The sequence below is a fragment of the Lissotriton vulgaris genome, chromosome 11, assembly GCF_964263255.1.
Source record: "Lissotriton vulgaris chromosome 11, aLisVul1.2, whole genome shotgun sequence".
NCBI lineage: Eukaryota > Metazoa > Chordata > Amphibia > Caudata > Salamandridae > Lissotriton > Lissotriton vulgaris.
The window spans coordinates 816,547,911-816,569,054 of record NC_141699.1 but is presented as its reverse complement, the minus strand read 5'-3'; positions in this window follow the sequence as shown (position 1 = coordinate 816,569,054).

The window sequence follows — 21,144 nt, the reverse complement described above, 5'->3', positions numbered from 1 at the left end:
TTGGGCAAACACTAAAGAAGTCCCAAACTGGAGACTTGAAATGTCTTTGGGGGCCGGAGGAGGCGGCGATACTGGTGGTCCTGCTGCTAATGCCAGATGAAGTGGAGGATGTGGATTGCCGAACTTCAGTACATTTTGCACTTTCACCACCACGAATTGAGGTCGAGGTGGGTACCTTCTTGCGAGGAAGAAATATGGAAGCGGTAGGTGTTGGTGTACTACTTAACTCTAAATCTAATGATTGTTGTGTTTCCATTTCCATTGCCTCCTCGTCGACATCATCATCACGCTCAGCAGCTTCTCGGGATAGGGTCAAAATGCCTCTTTGCAGCATGCCCGCTGGGGCTGCAGTGACCTTTGTGATGACTGGCTCGTCGTCATCGTGAGAGGCTTCATCACCAGCAGTATCTGTCACTTCTTGTTGAGCCTCATCACACTCCATAGCTATGAGTTTTGCGACGACCTTCCTTTTACGCTTAGGTACCTTTGTCAGATCATGGTGTGCCTCGCCCTCACTCTCAGACCGCAGTGGTGGTTCCCAAGCTTGATCCGTATCATCAGAAGGAGGTGGGCTTGAAGAAGATGTAGACACCCCCCTTGATCTTTTCCTTGCTAGGGATGTGGAAGATAATGAATGATCATCAGGAGGAGTGGCTTCCAATGATACCTCGGCTTCATTGTCGATTTCCTGATGTGCCCCTACTTCGGGAGGAACAACTATTGTGGGCACTTGTGACCCTCCATGCACCTCTGCTTGCGCATCTCCTTTTGCTGCCTCTCCTTCCACATGTACTTGGGCGTGTACTTGCACATGGTGTTGTTGTTGCGGCTGTGGTTGTTCAACACTTGTCAGATGAGTTACAACAACCTGTGTTGATTCAGGGACATTGCTGCTACTTTCTTGCGATGAGCCAACATCACTGGTCGATGGTGATTGGAGAAGTACACTGACTGCCTCTGAAGCACTCAAGGGCTTTGACTTAAGTTGGCGTGGTGGTGGAGGCACTGAACCCAATGGAGCAGGGGTGCTGCTCCCAGCTTGGCCCCCAGCAGATCCTGCTGCTGCTGCAGGCGTACTTTTTTTTTTGCTCCGAAAAAACGTGGCGGTTGGCACACCAGCCTCCTTGGTAACTTGCTTCTTCTGCTCCTTACTAGCAACTTTCTTGCTAGAGGAGCTAGGGAGAACTTTTTTTGGGGCCATCTTCTTCAGAGCAGGTCAGACAGCAGGCCGCAGTTGCACGAATTGTAGAGTTGTCTGAGGCCAGACGTGACGTCGCGTGACGTTATGCTGCACACGCACACCGCTGCAGGACTTCTTCCTGGCACTGGTGGTTCTCTTGAGTCTTGTGCACCTAAAAACAATGGAAGACAGAGGAACATCAGTTCAGTTATACACCACAAAAAAATCGGAAAAAAAACAGAAAAATCAGCACAATCCCATTCCATCCATGCCCTCCATGATGTTTAAATTCAAGACACCCCACAGAAAGACTAGGCCCATGCTAGACTCAAATACCCCTGGTGAAAAGGCCACAAGTACAGCCCCAAAAAACGAAAATCACTGAAAAATCAGCACAATCCCAATCCATCCATGCCCTCCATGATGTTTAATTCAAGACAACCTACAGAAAGACTAGGCCCATGCTAGACTCAAATACCCCTGGTGAAAAGGCCACAAGTACAGCCCCAAAAAACGAAAATCACTGAAAAATCAGCACAATCCCAATCCATCCATGCCCTCCATGATGTTTAAGTTCAAGACAACCCACAGAAAGACTAGGCCCATGCAAGACTCACTACCCCTGGGCATAAAGGTTGAAAAGTAGGCAAAATGGTTGCAGGCCTAACAACAAAGCCTGCATTCAAAATGGCCACTTGCCTCCCAGCACATGGCCAGTGCCTGTAGCAGCACTCAAAATGGCCACCAGCCACATGGCCTGTCCCTCCCCATGAACACCCCCAAAAATCGAAAAACACTGCAAAATCAGCACAATCCCATTCCATCCATGCCCTCCATGATGTTTAAGTTCAAGACAGCCCACAGAAAGACTAGGCCCATGCTAGACTCAAATACCCCTGGTGAAAAGGCCACAAGTACAGCCCCAAAAAACGAAAATCACTGAAAAATCAGCACAATCCCATTCCATCCATGGCCTCCATGATGTTTAAGTTCAAGACAGCCCACAGAAAGACTGGGCCCATGCTAGACTCAAATACCCCTGGTGAAAAGGCCACAAGTACAGCCCCAAAAAACGAAAATCACTGAAAAATCAGCACAATCCCATTCCATCCATGGCCTCCATGATGTTTAAGTTCAAGACAGCCCACAGAAAGACTAGGCCCATGCTAGACTCAAATACCCCTGGTGAAAAGGCCACAAGTACAGCCCCAAAAAACGAAAATCAAAGAAAAATCAGCACAATCCCAATCCGTCCATGCCCTCCATGATGTTTAAATTCAAGACAACCCACAGAAAGACTAGGCCCATGCAAGACTCACTACCCCTGGGCATAAAGGTTGAAAAGTAGGCAAAATGGTTGCAGGCCTAACAACAAAGCCTGCATTCAAAATGGCCACTTGCCTCCCAGCACATGGCCAGTGCCTGTAGCAGCACTCAAAATGGCCACCAGCCACATGGCCTTTCCCTCCCCATGAACACCCCCAAAAATCGAAAAACACTGAAAAATCAGCACAATCCCATTCCATCCATGCCCTCCATGATGTTTAAGTTCAAGACAGCCCACAGAAAGACTAGGCCCATGCAAGACTCACTACCCCTGGGCATAAAGGTTGAAAAGTAGGCAAAATGATTGCAGGCCTAACAACAAAGCCTGCATTCAAAATGGCCACTTGCCTCCCAGCACATGGCCAGTGCCTGTAGCAGCACTCAAAATGGCCACCAGCCACATGGCCTGTCCCTCCCCATGAACACCCCCAAAAATCGAAAAACACTGCAAAATCAGCACAATCCCATTCCATCCATGCCCTCCATGATGTTTAAGTTCAAGACAGCCCACAGAAAGACTAGGCCCATGCTAGACTCAAATACCCCTGGTGAAAAGGCCACAAGTACAGCCCCAAAAAACGAAAATCACTGAAAAATCAGCACAATCCCAATCCATCCATGCCCTCCATGATGTTTAAGTTCAAGACAACCCACAGAAAGACTCAGTCCACCCACCACTGAGTACCCCTGGGCAAAAGGCCCCAAAACAGCCCAAAAATCGAAAATTCCAAAATTTTAGTTGCAGCAACTGTAATGCCCCAAACAAACTTACTTGTAAAATTTCTAATCCAACAGTGATCCAAAGAAAGTCAAAAAGGCCTCAAATCCAAATATCCAGCAGCATCCACAAAAAGTAGTCCTTCCAGCTCCAGATCCAAATGAAAAGTGACCAGGAGATGGACAAAGCACTGGGAGGAGCCTGCTGGACAGGAACAGGAAGTTGAAGACTGTGGGGCACTTCCTTCCTCCCACCCCCCTCCCCCCCTCCCCAAAATGGACTCCTCGCTAAAAAAGTGCAGGCAAATGTCAACCTAAGGAGTTATTCAGATAAAAATCATCATTTCAAGAAGGTTTATGCTGCTTGCTGGTGGATTTCTTGTGCAGAATTGCAAATTTTATATTTTCGCTTGTGCGAGATTGTTGCTGCTCGCCGCATCTCAAATCTCGCAATTGCAAAGTACCGCGAGGGGTGATCTCGCCGTACTCGCGTTGACAAACTCTCGCTGTACAAGTTGGCAAGCCCCGATGACGTAATCGCGCTCGCCAAATTCCCGCGGGATCACACAGCAAGATCCAAAATGGCGCAGCACTCGCAAAATATTGAGAAAAACAACTCGGCAAACGATGATAAACGCCGCGCGCCGCAAAAATTGTATCACCAACGACGCGAGCCGCAAAAAAAATCCGCTGCGTGCGAATTTGCGGATTTTGCGGGAAATTCGCAAATCTCGCGGATTGCGAATTTCCCAAAAATCCGCAAAATCCGCAAGCGTAACGGATTTTCCGCCCATGCTTATCTATCACAACAAAATTGGCGCCTCGACCCTATACAGGGCTGAGCTGTGGGGTTATGCCAACTTGGAATCCTTGGTGCTAGCACAAAACAAGTTCCTGCGGTCCTTAATAGGCCTCCCACAGTCAACCCCATTACTACCCTTATATTCGGATGTGGGCTGTCATTCCATTAGGGACGTGGCACACTATAGGCCAGTTGCATCCTGGAGAAGGCTATGGGTAACCCCTGAGCTTTCCAACTATGCCCTGGCTCTAAAAGATGTAAAAGAGGCGGATGTCACAAATGAAATTCCATGGCTAAGGTGTGTTAGAACTACACTATTGGAGATGGGGATGAGCCGCTTATGGACATCCCCCGCTGACCCTGTCTTTCCATCCAAAACAGAGCTCAAGGTAGCATAATGGAAATTGATAATAATGAGGCGATTTGTGGCCCTTACTGTACCTTCCTTGTCTAGAACATTCCTCGATTTTAAGCGTGAAGTAAAGTACAAAGGCTACTGAGATCTAATTGCCACCCCCAAAGATAGGAAACTGTATCATCAGTTTAGGGTGGGTTCTCTCCCCACTAATGCATTTACCAACAAATGGTGTAGCTCGATCAGCAGTAATTGCCCACACTGTCCAAATTCGACTGAATCAGCGCTACACATAATATTTGCCTGCCCAGCCTATAGTGAGCCCAGGTTAAGATGGCTGAAACCCATATGTTCAAACTTGGGGACCCGGTCCAGCAATGAGGCATTTAGGATTCTAAATACATCTATGGAAGAGTCCATTGTGATCGCAGTTGCTAAATTTTTGGAATGGGTGTGGGTAATTTGCTGGAAAGAAAGGAGCCTAAGGTAGATACTCAGGTTTCGCACTAGCACTATGCACTTCACATCATTTTTAATGCCTGTTAAGAAAGCAGTAGTGTTGTAACATGTAAAAATGAAAGCTGGTATCCTAAGCACTAGCTCTGGCAGGGCATTTTTTATTTTTTTTACATATTAACTGTATAATTTTGTAATTTTAGAGTGGATGATCCATTATTAGATGAAACATTTTAATAGCTAAATTAAACAAATCATTTTTAATAGTTTAATTGGAACTATGTTATCCTCACCACTATGTTTACTTTGTATCAACTTTTGCGATTTTTAAAAATCGAAATAAAGTTTATGAACTGAACTGATAATACCATACATTTTCATTTCCAAGTTATAAACTTTTGTCATGACTGACTTCCTACTTGGGAAGGGTCTATTGGTTGGTATGTAGCACTTTGGATTCGGCTCACATTCCACTACATGTGTTTGCACAATCCCATAAATTTACCCTGAGTTTTGAAGTTATCACTGTTGGTCAGGCTACAGTTTGGGGCAATTAGGTACCAGTCATGCTCCACATAGTGTCTGATGAGGTGGAGTACTGGCAGATTAGATTTAGTCATGGGGTCACATGACCTGACTCAAAGTCGTCCAGGGCCACACGGTTCCCCATGGCAGAGCTGCGTTGCTGCTGCTTCTGCAGTCGCATGTTGCTCTCTCTGCAGAAGGCTACTCTTTCCTCTCTCTTCTGTAGTTCTACCCCTTACTGACACACCGCTCTTGGTGTATGGCTGCCTCTTTCCTCTATACATGGCAGGCCTCCCTCTCCCTCTACCCTGCAGCAGCAGCGGTGCGTCCATTGGGGCATAAGGGCGTAGCCCCACCAGCCCATGGACCCGCCGGCTGCAAGTATATTAATAATTGTCAAAACAGAACTAAACTCAGTCGTGTATTTTTTAAATTAATTTACAGCGATTATCCGGCCCGGGCAGCACCCGACTGAAACGGGATGCGCAGGGGGCTGGGCCGGGCGGCGGGGCTGGTCTGTGAGTGACAGTCCAGACCAGGTCTACGTCAGAGTCAGGGCTTGCAGTTGCAGGCATACCTCCTAATGCGCATATGCTGCGGTGGGGCTGAAACTTGCCCACGCATGCGCAATGATAGCTCCCCCATGATATTAGTGACAGGGGTGTGCTGGTTAAACCAGGCAGGAGCCCCGGCGTTTACGCTGGCGACAGGGCGAGCAGCTAGTGTGCCCCCCCCCCGAGCCAATCATCGCCAGGATTGGCCGGTCAACGTGCAGCAGGGCAGGGCAATCCATTATTGGATGCCGCGCTGCTGACGTAGGATCCAGTTCACTTCTGGGCCCTCCTTGTTGTGTGTGGAGTCAGTGGTCGTGTGAGCATCACCAACCTCTCGGTGCGACAGTGCGAGCAGTCGTCCCTGGCCTGTAGGGGCTGCGAGAGGAGCAGCAGGAGCCTCGTCCCTGGCCTGGAGGGGCTGCGAGAGGAGCAGCAGGAGCCGCTGGAAGACGTCGTGGGAAAAGTTTCCAAGATGCCGATTCCTGATTGCCGAAGAAAGACGGTGAGTGCCCTCGGCCTGATATGCATTACTCGAAATCAAAATATTGCCCACAGCCCTGCTCGCTGCCAGCACACACGGTCATGATACCACCCTAGGACACGAAAGTGTGGAAGAAGAGGTTTTGCTCTTCTTGGGGTATGTGTGAAGGGGAAGCAGGAACCTGCAACTACTGAAAGGAGAATAATTGCCAACAACGAAAAATTAACCCTTATGTCCTAAAAACGTTGCACATCCCTATACATAGTCGCCCCGTAGCTCCATACATTTTCCTCAAGAACCTAACACAAGTGTACAACAATTGACTAGGCCACACACCAATCGAGCCTTTTTAGCAGGAATTGCACCACATAATTGATTTTGAATTATTAATTACTTGCTCTTCAGTCATGATTTTGCATAATTCCCTCTTTGCTACAGTACGGTTTCCCCAAGGTTTACAAAAAAACAGGTGGCATTACTAATTAAACCTTTTCTTTTCAGCCTTTAAAACTGACTTGTGGGATAGAAATGTTCACTTTTTTAAAGAATGTTCATGAAGGCTAGGTTCCTTGTGACTGTAGACTATTCTGACAGTATGATCGCTATGCTAACATCTAATGTGATGTGCTGATAATACATTTGAATACCAGGAAGGCCAACTCATCCTTTTATTCTTTCGATGTTGATGAATTTACCACCATCAATTTGAGTTACTTAATGTAGTTGCACAGAGAAAATTGACAGTAAATACTATATAAAATCTAGGTCTGTTTATCTGAAGCTTTAGTTTTGTTGTCCAAATAATCATTCCATGCTGTCCTGTTCACAAAGTATTGGAACTGCATGTGAAGGAGCCGCTCTGAGATTGACAGTTTAGAAGCAACTGTCTCTGGTGGATTGCAGCTTCAATCATTACATTCTGGAGATTCATTAATTATTGTAAGCAATTCCTATATAGAGCTAGTGGACAGGTTTTTCTTACCAATCTTTGACAGCTGTTGTAATACACAAGATGACCTGCTCTACTGCTGCTTTTTGTAAAGATTAATTGTTAGTCACTGCTGTGCTGTGCTAAATTCTTAGGATTAAGGTATATTTCGAAGAATTGTATGCTGTTTCTTAATAAATTAGGTATAAAACAGTTTTTATGTTACTACAATGCCAGGTGAATAAAGGGGAAAAAGTTGTTGGTCCCTTTATATTGAATACTGACTTTGTGTCCAGGCCAATTAGTATACTCAAACACAAAGGTGTTGTCTAACAAGTCAAGCTATCACACTTTGAACTGCGCACTCCCTTTCTTATAGGGCTCCCAAAGCACTGCTAATTCTGATGAGATGCAGATTATGGAAATATGCCTGATCCACTTTTAATTGCTTTCTTGAGCAATATTCTATCACAAATATGCAACTTTAAGTATGTCCTTCAGGAAGAAGAGAAAGTGATCACCATGTTACAATAAGGAGAATTTAGCTTTCTGTTGAACCTGTATATTTATAAAGAAGTGAGAGAAGAAACATGAAAAATAGTTTCTTTCAGTGCTGAATTTTCTTTTTAGCCTAAATTTGATCCCATTTGTTTCGTTTCAAACATTCAGTATTTGAGACCCTCAATCGATTAAACATTGATTTATCTCCATCCCCTTATTTTTATGTTCTCAGTTTCCAACAATAGAGCATGCAAGATGCTCAGTTGACGATAATTGAAAAGGCTGTCCATTAACCTTAGAGACTAGGGCAGCATCTCACAAAATAAATAAAAAACGTCTTTGTTTATGAATCTGTAACTAGTAACCTGCTCTTTTGTTATACCAACAGTTTGGGGCCATTGAAGCAACATTCTCTGGTTTGATAACATGCTTTCTATATAGCACATCCAATTCGTTTGACTTTTTACCTCACAGTTCCAGCGCTCCGTCCATCATCTTCTTGTGTTTACCTTTGTGAGTTAGGCACACAATGTGGAGGTGTTTCCCCACAAATGCTTTGGTGACAAAACCACAGTGTCCAATAATTTTCTCACATCATGGGATCTCAGTTTACAGGCAAACTCTTTGGGATGCACACATGGGTGTAGTCTAGATCAGTACTAGTGGTTCTTTGTGGATTTTATGAGGTTTCTCTATCTGAACATCAAGCATGAAGTGTGGAATGGGTACGCAATGTGGCAAAATAAATCTAATTTTCTCTTCAAGAAAGACAACTTTCCACCCAGCAAGCCATTAAGACATACCTATCCAGTGACACCTTGTCATGAAGGACATATTGGCCTGAATGGGTCAACCAACAGGACCTTGCCTGTTAGGTCTGGTTTGGCAGCTCAGCTGCCTGCCAGGCGTATTGTTACGTAGTCTTTAAACCACACTCACTTTGACTTCCCTCACATCTCCAGCCCATTGGCTATTTGATGTATTATTCCGCCTTCATGAAAGAACTTCCATTGGATCGCATGAAGGACTATTTTGCATCTTAGAAGTACATTTGAACATTGCTCTCCTTGTCACGTTCTTCAGCTCCTATATGCATTCCATACCGAAATCAGTCCTTTTGTATTGCTTTAATCTCAGCATTTCAAAGCCAATAGGGCAGGATTGAATATGAGAAACAACATTTGTGCTTGTACATAGCATTTTTAAATTTTTTTTTAGAACTACTCTTTGTTGAGTATTTTCATAAACAAATCAAGGTACATTGTGCATACGACTTTCTAGGGTTATTGCCTCTCATAAAATATACAACAGATCTGAAAAAATTAAAACAGTGCAGTCCCCCTTGTTTGGGGTGGGCGCAGGCATGGTAAGAGTCTGACTTTAATGCCTAGTTCCCAATATCAATATATCAGGCATATCATCCAGGACAGTATCCTGGTGCCTCAGGAAGAAAGGTGCGGACATCACTTAGGGTTATTGGAAAATACACGTTTTAAGTTTATTTCACAATTCTAGGACTGAGCTGGTGGCGCTGATATGCACAGAGAGATCATTGCAGACTTTAGGAGCCAGACATGAGAATGCACCCTTGTTGGCACTAGCTCTTTGGATGCTGATGAACCAGAGGTAGGCTGAGTGGAGGTTTCTGTTTGGAGTATGGACGCTGATGAGGATGTGCAGATATGAAGGGCCTTGATTGTGCAGGGCTTTGTAAGAGTGTGTGGGGAGCTTGAAGAGTGTGCACGTGTGAGCTGGGGGGACAGTAGAGGACTTTGCAATACATTGAAATGTGAGTGCAGGTGAGAGTTTGAGTGCGAGTATGACTGCTCTGTTGGATGACCTGGAGCCTCTTGGTGAGCTCCAAGGTGATGTTGACATAGAGTAAATTTTCGTACAGTAGAATGTTGACAACCAGGATCTGTGTGACGGTGGATGTTGAGCGGGAGCCATCTGAAGATTTTGCTAAAGAACATGAGGGTGTGGAAGCAGCAGGAGCGACCAACCAGGCTCCTGACTTGGTTCCACTGCCTCCATGTTAATCCAAGTGTTGGTGGCCATCAGACTGCAGATGAGAGGGCGGTGTCTTTTTGAAAGAGTGCCACCCTTGTCTGAGTGGAGTTTTAGGCCCTTGGGCTTCATCCAGATGGCAACTTTGGACATGCAGGTGGTGACTTTCGTCTGGGTGTTAGAGATGTTGAAGGAGTAGGATGACTGAGTGATTAAAGGGCCTGAGCAGTACAGATATGGACACAGAGGCGGAAAGGGGGGAGGATCATGCCAGCGTGCCAGGTTTATAAATGGTTGCGTTATGGATGAGTGCATGAATAAACACTCTGTTATGATATGGTGGACACAGCGTGTTTACAGACACCCTGCACAAGTCTATAAATTATTCCATTATGGATTAGCCTGCACAGGACTTGTAGGGGCACATGGAAGGAAGGGGGGGGAAGGATCATGTCACTCTGAGAACTTTATCAAAGGTTAAATGAGTGAGTGAATAAAGGTCCTGTGCAGGACAAGTACACACACGGGTGGTTACAGTCACCCTGCACAGGTATATCACTGGTTGAATTATGGATCAGTGAGCAAATTAAAGCACTTCTGCAGGACAGGAATGGGCACATGGAGGTAACGGGGAAGAATTATGTGACCCTGCTCGAGTCTATCAGTGATTTATTGTCACTGACAGTATAAGATAGGTTGCATTGTCAGAAAGTTTGAAGTGATGCCATCAATTACAGCCAAAACCGGCGTAAACACAATTTGACCAGTTGAGCACATTTACATTTGTTTTAGGCAACCAGACTTGTTTAGCTGTCTGCCCCTCCCTCGGGCTAGTTGCAAGACTAAAATATACCTAAATTGCCACGCATAGTGATTGTGTCTGCCCAGTCTCTGTGAATTGTACACCTTCTTAGGTATTTTGTGAAAGTGTTTTTTTTTTTCATAGCGCATGCTACCTATATTGAATCTTTTTGAAGCTGCCTACATATTTCAATACAACTCGAACATAGCAGTAGTAGATAGTGAGACCTTTTCTTTTGGACCTGCGACATTAGGTGGTTACTGGGCACTATATGTGGTGGGCACTGCTAAGGACGGCAGGACGGCACTGTTCAGGACGGCATTTGTTTTAGCACTGTCTGAAAGCTGATAATCTAAATCATTGCGACTGACATGCCTTTATTTAATTGCCTCAAGCTGTGCATGGTGCGAGCGTGAGCCACACTGTTAAAACATGGTATTTCAAGCTGGTATTTATTTAAAGTCTTATAGTCTGAATTCTGCACCTTCGCATAATAGGACGGAATGTATGAAGCTCTGTGGTTATACTGAATAAGCAGCTACCTATGTTATGCCATCTATTAATGCAATAACTGCACTTTCACAATTTCTTTATTAACCTTCCTGCTTTCTCATATTTGCTTGAAAATGCACGATTTGTCTTCTTTTTTTTCAAAATTTTCTTGGGGGGGGGGTTATCCCCCCAAACCCCCCTTTTGGGGTTCGGGCTCGCTCGCTACGCTTGCTCGCTATGGTGCTGTATGCAAATAACTTTGCGCCCCACCACTTTAAAATGTCACCCACCGCCCCTGCCCTGCAGGCTGCAATGTCCCAGGAAGCTGGTTGCACTGATTGGCAGGAGGGTGTGGACTGCTGCAGGAAACATATTCCTCGTCCGTGATGTCAGCGCGTGGGCAGCGATGCGATAGTGGAAGAGTGATGCTGCAAGCTTCTACCAATAGGCCGCTAAGAGGCCAGGCAAAGGAGTACGACAATCCAGACTTCTTGTCGTCAGTAGACTTAATGTACATCATGCAATTATAGGGTTGGACACCGGTAAACTCCGCAATGTGGGGTTGGTGAAGTGTTTTGCCTAACTATCAGAGCAGTGTGACAAAACTCTGCAATCTCCCCAGCAGAGTGGAGGATACTGCCTCCCCCTACTGTGCGCAAACCCTGTGTTAAAGTATATAAATGTATTAGAGTAATTCTAGAAACCCTGTAAACATAGCCTGAAATGGCATAATACACAATAGACTGCTTAGTTTGAACTGCTTTGTAAACAATGTTTTGATATTTGGTCTTACTCCATATGCAGAGAAGCACATTTTCATGTGATTCAGCACTGAGGCAAATGAATAACGTAAAGTAACTTTGAGTGCATAAATACAAGTGTGACTGAAAATACAATGTGAATACCAATGTGAAAACATTAGTGCACATGTTTACATGAATCAATCCCATTTCTAAAGTAAATAAATTTTAATAGTGTGGAGATGGTTCATCAAATCTCATAAGACTATATTTCATTTAATAAGGTTAAAACACTTTGGGGCATATTATCAAGAAATGCAATAAAATTATTGTCACTTTAGTGGCAGGAAACTGCCTCTAAAACAGTGATAATGGGATTGATAATATGTCCTTGTGAATTCCCACAGCTGCCCAGGTTCTGGTGTTTACCTGGGCTGCTATGGGAATTCACAAGGGCATATTATCAAGCCCATGATCGCTGTTTTAGCGGCAGTTTCCTGCCGCTAAAGTGGTGATAATTTTATTGCAGTTCTTGATAATATGCCCCATTGTGTGTATAATTCCTAGTTCTACAATAAATGCACTTCAGGACTGAATTTGAGTGCAACACTTCATTAATAATTTTTGGACACAGTGGGATGCAGTGCTAAGTGCACATATATTTTGTGTATTCGTAATGTGCAAGGGTGGAGCCATAATTATGCTGCTCCAATCCCCCCTCTAATGGTGAATCAAACCATCACATTAAGATAATATTCCATCAGTTGGAGCATTTTAAAACCCTCATGAGTTTCATACATTTCCTCTGGATTCCTCCAGCTGTTTCATGTCATCATAGAATCTGCTCTGTCTCTCTTCTAGTTCTAGAACTGCTCTTTCTCTCCTGGTTCCCTTCTTCACTTGTGCCCGTTTGTATCCCTATAGATTACAAACAGGAATAATCAACAGAGAACAATTTGCACAAGGGGCTTCAAGATACTTCCAACAATTCCACTACCTAGGATTCCAAACCATCTACCTCCAACCGAAAATACATTTCCAACTACTTCCGAAGCACCTGTTGCTTCTAACTTTTTCAAATCTCCCTTCAAGTCAGTGATGTTTTTGATAAACGTCTTCATGTCCTTACTTTTGTCAAGGATGTAACTGACAGATTCCGCCCTCTTATGCAAAAAGGATGTCTAAAGCAAGACGATTCTGCAAAACCATGGATCTCACAGCTCAACCCCCCAAACCCCCCTTTTGGGGTTCGGGCTCGCTCGCTACGCTTGCTCGCTATGGTGCTGTATGCAAATAACTTTGCGCCCCACCACTTTAAAATGTCACCCACCGCCCCTGCCCTGCAGGCTGCAATGTCCCAGGAAGCTGGTTGCACTGATTGGCAGGAGGGTGTGGACTGCTGCAGGAAACATATTCCTCGTCCGTGATGTCAGCGCGTGGGCAGCGATGCGATAGTGGAAGAGTGATGCTGCAAGCTTCTACCAATAGGCCGCTAAGAGGCCAGGCAAAGGAGTACGACAATCCAGACTTCTTGTCGTCAGTAGACTTAATGTACATCATGCAATTATAGGGTTGGACACCGGTAAACTCCGCAATGTGGGGTTGGTGAAGTGTTTTGCCTAACTATCAGAGCAGTGTGACAAAACTCTGCAATCTCCCCAGCAGAGTGGAGGATACTGCCTCCCCCTACTGTGCGCAAACCCTGTGTTAAAGTATATAAATGTATTAAAGTAATTCTAGAAACCCTGTAAACATAGCCTGAAATGGCATAATACACAATAGACTGCTTAGTTTGAACTGCTTTGTAAACAATGTTTTGATATTTGGTCTTACTCCATATGCAGAGAAGCACATTTTCATGTGATTCAGCACTGAGGCAAATGAATAACGTAAAGTAACTTTGAGTGCATAAATACAAGTGTGACTGAAAATACAATGTGAATACCAATGTGAAAACATTAGTGCACATGTTTACATGAATCAATCCCATTTCTAAAGTAAATAAATTTTAATAGTGCGGAGATGGTTCATCAAATCTCATAAGACTATATTTCATTTAATAAGGTTAAAACACTTTGGGGCATATTATCAAGAAATGCAATAAAATTATTGTCGCTTTAGTGGCAGGAAACTGCCTCTAAAACAGTGATAATGGGATTGATAATATGTCCTTGTGAATTCCCACAGCTGCCCAGGTTCTGGTGTTTACCTGGGCTGCTATGGGAATTCACAAGGGCATATTATCAAGCCCATGATCGCTGTTTTAGCGGCAGTTTCCTGCCGCTAAAGTGGTGATAATTTTATTGCAGTTCTTGATAATATGCCCCATTGTGTGTATAATTCCTAGTTCTACAATAAATGCACTTCAGGACTGAATTTGAGTGCAACACTTCATTAATAATTTTTGGACACAGTGGGATGCAGTGCTAAGTGCACATATATTTTGTGTATTCGTAATGTGCAAGGGTGGAGCCATAATTATGCTGCTCCAATCCCCCCTCTAATGGTGAATCAAACCATCACATTAAGATAATATTCCATCAGTTGGAGCATTTTAAAACCCTCATGAGTTTCATACATTTCCTCTGGATTCCTCCAGCTGTTTCATGTCATCATAGAATCTGCTCTGTCTCTCTTCTAGTTCTAGAACTGCTCTTTCTCTCCTGGTTCCCTTCTTCACTTGTGCCCGTTTGTATCCCTATAGATTACAAACAGGAATAATCAACAGAGAACAATTTGCACAAGGGGCTTCAAGATACTTCCAACAATTCCACTACCTAGGATTCCAAACCATCTACCTCCAACCGAAAATACATTTCCAACTACTTCCGAAGCACCTGTTGCTTCTAACTTTTTCAAATCTCCCTTCAAGTCAGTGATGTTTTTGATAAACGTCTTCATGTCCTTACTTTTGTCAAGGATGTAACTGACAGATTCCGCCCTCTTATGCAAAAAGGATGTCTAAAGCAAGACGATTCTGCAAAACCATGGATCTCTCAGCTACCATTTCAATATCTTCGACCAATAAAGCACCTGTTGTACCAGTAGACAACTTATCTGCAATTGTGGGCTATTTTCTAATATTTCTCATACAGAATCACACCTACAGATGGAATAATTACACCAAAATATCTCCACCCTCCAGCACTAGTTCCTTTTTTGGGTCTAGACATTTCGTCCTACACAGGATCATCAAAATGTTTCACATGATAAGTCTTTGGAAAATCTATGCCTAAATTACATGTACCATGCCATCCTTTTAGCAAGCTAAAATATGCATGTGCTCCTCAAACATAATAAACTCCAGGATGGGGGGTGGGACTTGGGGCATTAAGGTGGCGGTCACACTCTAAGAGTCCTCAGGACCACTATGTCATCCACCGCCATACACCTCAATTTTCTGCCTTCTGTGAGCTAGCAAATGTTTTGTGTTGGCCCCCCCCACCTCGCCGGACCCCATAGGCAGCACATAGTTGATCATTGATGGAGTCCTTTCTGCTACTGATGAGGGCATGCGTGACCTTTTTTTTGGATTTGGATGGGATCCACCTGAACGTTTTTCAGAATATGTGGAGGGTGTTGAAGCAGGCCAAGGATATGGTGGCTCATCGTGAGTGATGAGTCAAGTGTGATGCTGAGGTTTCACGTGTGGTCAGTCGGGGTGGGGGTCTCTGAGGGCAGGGGGCCACCAGGTGTCGCCCCTCACGGAGGGGCTGGAGGCAAGGATGAGGACTTCTGTTTTCTCTGATTTGAGTTTCAGGCACCTCTTCATCATCCAGTTGGCGACAGCTTTTATCCCTTCTTGGAAGTTGTGTCTGGTGATGTTGGGTTGGTTGGTAAGGGAGAGGATAAGCTGGGTGTCGTTGGCAAAGGAGATAATGTTGAGCCTGTGGTTTATGACGATGGTTGTGAGGGGGGCCATGTAGATGTTGAAAAGTGTGGAGCAGAGGGAGGATCCATGGGGCACCTCACATCTGGTCTCTGTTGGTTCCGAGAGGTAGGACAGGACTCTGACTAGTTGAGTTCTGCGTGTGAGAAATTAGCATATCCAGTCAAAGGCGTTTCTGTGGATGCTGGCGTAATGGAGTCTGGTGGGTAGTGTGCTGTGGGACATGGTGTCTTAAGTAGCTGAGAGGGCCAGGAGGATGAGGGCAGCCATTTGGCCCTGATCAAGGAGGGAGCAGATGTTGTTGGTGGCGGTAAGTAGGCCGGTCTTGGTGCTGTGGTTGCTGCAGAATCCAGATTGGGAGATGGCCAGGACATTGTTGGCTATGGTGAAGTTTGCAAGCTGGATGTTGACGGCATTTTCGATTTACCTTCGTTGTGAATGGAAGCTGGGAGATGGGACTGAAGTTCTTGAGGTCCATCGGGTCTGTGGAGGTTTTTTTCAGAAGGGGGTTGACTTTGGGGTGTGTCCAGTCATCAGGGAATGTAGTGGTTTCAAGGGAGCGGTTGATCGTCCAGTGTAGTTCAGGTGTAATAGCCACTATGTGGAAGAAGTGAGGTTGGCAGGGGTCGAATGGTGCTCCAGAGTTGATGCTCTTCATGGTCTATAAGTTGTCCCCTGTCATGAGTGGGGTCCCAGTGAGCATGCTGTTATTGCTAGGGATGGGAGCAGTGTGGAGGGCTTGGGTGTCAAAGTTGTCGTAGATCATCTTAATTCTGTTTCTGGGGTTCTGTTGTTCCTCCATGTCTTTTCCAGTCATTGGGAGGAGCATTTGGATTCTTGGAGTGCAAGGGTGAACCGGCTTGCTTTCCTGATGTGTCGTCCTGTGGCTTTCTTGAGGGGGCGAGTGTGTTGGCGCAGTTTGTGATTCAGCGGTGGAGGTTGTGTGCCATGGTGTTAGAATCCGGCGTTGTTGGCTGTGTGGTGCTGATGAGGGCAGAGGTGAGATGGTCTTTGGTGACTTTGTTCCAGCTTCTATGGGGGAAGTAGTGGACGTGCTTGTGTATGGTGGGGTTTCTGAAGGTGAAGTGGATGCAGTGGTGGTCGGTCCGGAGGAGTTCTCTGGTGTGGCTGTATGAGACGCTGCTTCCTTCTGTGAAGATGGGGTAGAGTGGGTGTTGTGCTGTGTATGTGGGGGTGGTGACCAGTTGCTCAGTCCTATGTTGGTGAGGTTCTCTTGGAGGGTAGTGGTGTAGACATCATTGTGGTTGTCCAGGTGGAAGTTTAGGTCTCTGAGTAGGATGTTGTTAGTGGAGGTGAGGGCATGTGTGCAATGAAATTAGTATTTGTGTCAGTGAAGGAGCACAGGGGCTGGGTGGCCTGTACATGTGGGTTCCACGGAGAATCGCTTTAGGGTCAGTCTAGGTCTGGAAGTGGAGATGTTCCATGAGGGTCGTAGTGTCATCCAGGCCGGTGGTTTTCGTGTGGAAGGTGCTTTTGTGGACGATGACGATGCCTCCTCCTGGGCAGGTGGGGCGGTCTTTCCACAAGTTCTTGTTTCCATTAAGGATGGCGGTGGTGATGTCAGGTTGGTCCAGGTTTCCGTGAGGACGGCGACATCGGCCGTGTGAGTGTTGAGGAGTTTCCAGATTTCTATGGCAAGCTTTTGTATGGAGCAAATGTTGAAGAGGATGCAGTTGAGTCATTTGTGAGCAGTGACGTCCGGTAGATTGGGGGCTGATGCTGCGGTCCAGAGGTGGGTGAAGGTACAGCGGCAGTGTGGACAGGAGATCGGGCCTTGGGTGTTGCTCAGCGTCGAAAGTTAGAAGTGTTTTCTGTGTGCGGGGTTGAGAGCTTGGAAGGTGCTGGAATCATAGCTGAGGCGGTCGGAGAACATGGGTCCCTGGTGCTGGTCACAGTCGGGTCGCCGATGGGCACAGACAGGATTGTCTTTGGTGCGGCGTGCTGAGCACGGCTGCCATTAAGTAGAGGTCAGGTGAAGGTGGTCAGCTGGGAGGTGGGAGCAGAAAGGACAGACTTGATGGGCCCCAGCGGCAGCAGCAGTGTGGACAATGTAGGGAGCAAGAAGAGAACAGAGAGAGGAGAGCAGAGAGAGTAAAGAGAGAAAATAGAACAGACGCACAGAAAAAGAAAAGAGAGGCAGAACCGTAAAAGAGGAGATTGCTCACTCACTGGAGCACTAGGCATAAGGCACAGGCAGGAGCCTGCGGGTGAAGTAGGGTTTTGAACACCCAGCAAATGGAGAGCTCAGGGGGTTCAGATGCAGTACTTAGTGGTGGAACTGCATGGGGGAGAGTAATCACATTGACCAGGTCAGTGGCCCAGCTAAAGGGTATTATAAATGCAGTGAAATTCCGTGAACTTTCATCCAGCTCTATTTGGTGGTACGCTAATTTTAGGTTGATTGACAAAAACACCTCAGCCCTCTTCAACCATGTCAACATCTCTGCAATATTAGGATTGGAACACTTATCTATCACTACACCCTGGGTCAACTCCCTTAGGTCTACCTGCAGCCTCACCTCTCTACTACTGACTCTTATTAGCAACAGCTACTGGGGCCAACCATTCTGTTACTTCAACTTCCTCCATCACACAATCTTTCTGCAACCTTTCCATTTCCAACTGCATCTTGTCTTGTAGGGGTGAGCCTTTTTCAGGGGCCCAGTTGTACAGGGATTCGCCCTTCTTTGTCCTTAAATCCTTAGATTAACAAAATAGAGATTAGCACGGAAGCTGCAATATCAAAGAAAAAAGATTAATTAACCTCTCATGAGGGAGACTACATGAATACAGTACCTAGGTCCAATGTAGGAGGTAGTCCAAGGAGTACAGAAACCATGGGCCTTTTGTGGCAGTTTATAGCTGAGTAAGCATGAAGACTCAAAAGGAGGCGATACAAGTACACACAAGAATAGCGATTCACATAAATGGACAACTAGAAACTACTTAGTCAACAGAGTGGGAGGAGTAACAAAAACCCTTACAACAGTTGAAATAGTCTGAAAGTTATACACTAAGACAGATGCATTCTGGCAGCTACAGGCCTTTCTGAGCATGTGCAAGGCTCTGGCTCAGTGCTAAAAGAGTTAACTATAACTGATGACTCAAACAAAATACAAGGGCAGGCAACAGTGAGGACGGGAGAAGCACATGTTGAGCAAACGACTAACTAAAATGGCTGCCATAACCAAAATGGCTTCAGCTCAGGCTAACAGCGATTTCTGCTATTTTCCACTGTCTCTCACCTTAAATAGTACATTACGTACTTTACGATGTATAGGCTCGGTACCTTCCCTCAATTTAATCCTGTGAGTGTACCCCTCCAGACACTCTAGTTCAGGTCTAAAAACAGATGGAAAATCCTCCGACAAACGCTGTGCGAATTCATTCTGACAATAACCTTCCCCCATCTTATGTTAGTTTGAACCATGTCCTTCACAATTATGGGTGGATCACTGCTAGGATCTAGTGTGACTCCGAGATTCCTTTGATGATACCAGCTGTGGTGATGTTGTGGTCATACTGGTGTTCAGAGTTGGATTACCGCTGTTGGACACTTCAGCATTGTTTAAAAGGAAATAAAGAAAAAACAGGTACGTGCTCATGCTCAAGTGCTCACCGACAGCTGTTGGTCGGAGCGTGGTGATGCACGCAACAGAGAGCAGCATGGCATCAAGAGCATGGCATTAGCTCGTGATTGAGCGGTGGTCGCGATGGAGCCTCGCAAGCCAAAGTGCCAGCTATTGGTTGCTACAGCATGTGTGTAAACACAGAAAAAGCATAGATACAAGCCCTTCACTCTGTCGAAAATCACGTGATTCAACACTAGGAGCAGCTATTTCGTGTTGTTGGGGAAACGTTGAAGGCACGATGTTTTCAGAAAAAGACATGCCGTAGTGTATCTATCTATTTTCCGGAGGTATAAGTTTCTTCATCATTGTTTAGCGACAGGCGCGCTTTGGTTATTGCCTAGGGATGAGCTTGTGTGACTTTGCAGGATGCCCGCGGTCCCTGCAGGGGACCCCATAGGAGGGCAGACCCCGTAGTAGGTCCGTGGGCAGCCGGCCGCCCATTCCGGGGGTGGGGGTGGGGAGGTGGGGCGTCACCGGATAGGGGGGGGACGGGATGAGGGGTGGCTCCCGGGTTAGGATAAAAGGGTAGCCCCTCCCTCCACGCGCCCTCTTTGCTGCTGCACCCCTCACTAGTTAGTCGCTCCCCTGGCTTCTCCTCGCCAGCAGTAGGGTCGTAGGCTGCCCCGCCCCCTCCCCTTCCCGTCGGAAGCGAGGCCCACGCTTTTCAGCTCCCCTCCCTGCCGCTCACCCGCTGAAAAGGGGGGAAGTGGGGAGGGGGGACAGCAATGATGTATTAATGTTTTCTCTTGTTGCAGAAGGAGTTACAAGGCGATCCCCATACAGGACAGGCGCAGGAACAGGACCTGAAGCCCCAGTGCGAAACGCACCGTGCAGAGTCATACATAATTCAAGGGGCCCTTCTTGGGGACTTGGTTTCGACGGCGCCCCGTTAGTCCTTAGGGCGGTTGTAAGCCTGAGCAACCGGGGGCTTGCCGATAGCGCCCCGCCCCAATGGGGAAGGTGTGAGTTAACTCTCCCTTGTCCAGAGGGTGGGGTGGGTGGACGATAGGTCCACCGGTGTGAGGAGTTATCCTCCCAGGTACCACACCGGGCTATGGCCGCTGGTGTCTGTTTCTTTGGCTCAACTTCAGGCTCCCTGCAACAAGGGGTTGTGGGGTGTAGGGGGTCGCCTGTCAGTTATCCCATCCTTTTATTTGTACTACAAATAAACCTGCAACTTCTTCATCCCAATATACTTGTCTGTGTGTCATTTGGGTTTTGGGGAGGCTGTGGGCAGAGGCGTACCGATGGAACTACTATGGCAACAGCACGCCTTTGTGCATCTGCCTGTTGTTTCAAGCTGTAAATTATCTCATCATTCCTCAGCGACAAGCACATTGTAATTTTTGGAGCAATACTGTGTTGGACCTGGAAAGTCTCAACCCTGGTGAGTTTTTTTATTGGTGGGTAGTTACATTTTGTTACAAGCAACTGGGTACGTGCTTTTTTTTTTTTTTTTTTTAAACCTTTTATTTGGAGACAATCAAGGACAACGGAAGTGCATACACAATACATACAGTCGCATATGGCCATCACAGTGGAATGTCAGATTCGAAAAAAAATGTGATGAAACAAGTACAGGGGAACATATCAGTCAATACATATAACCACATCGAAATGTACTATGCATATAAAAAAACAATGATCCAGTCTGCACAGACAAGCTCGTAATACAATACATAATGGTCATCCTCTATGAGCGCTCGGAGAATAGAACAAAGGAGAATCAGATAGAA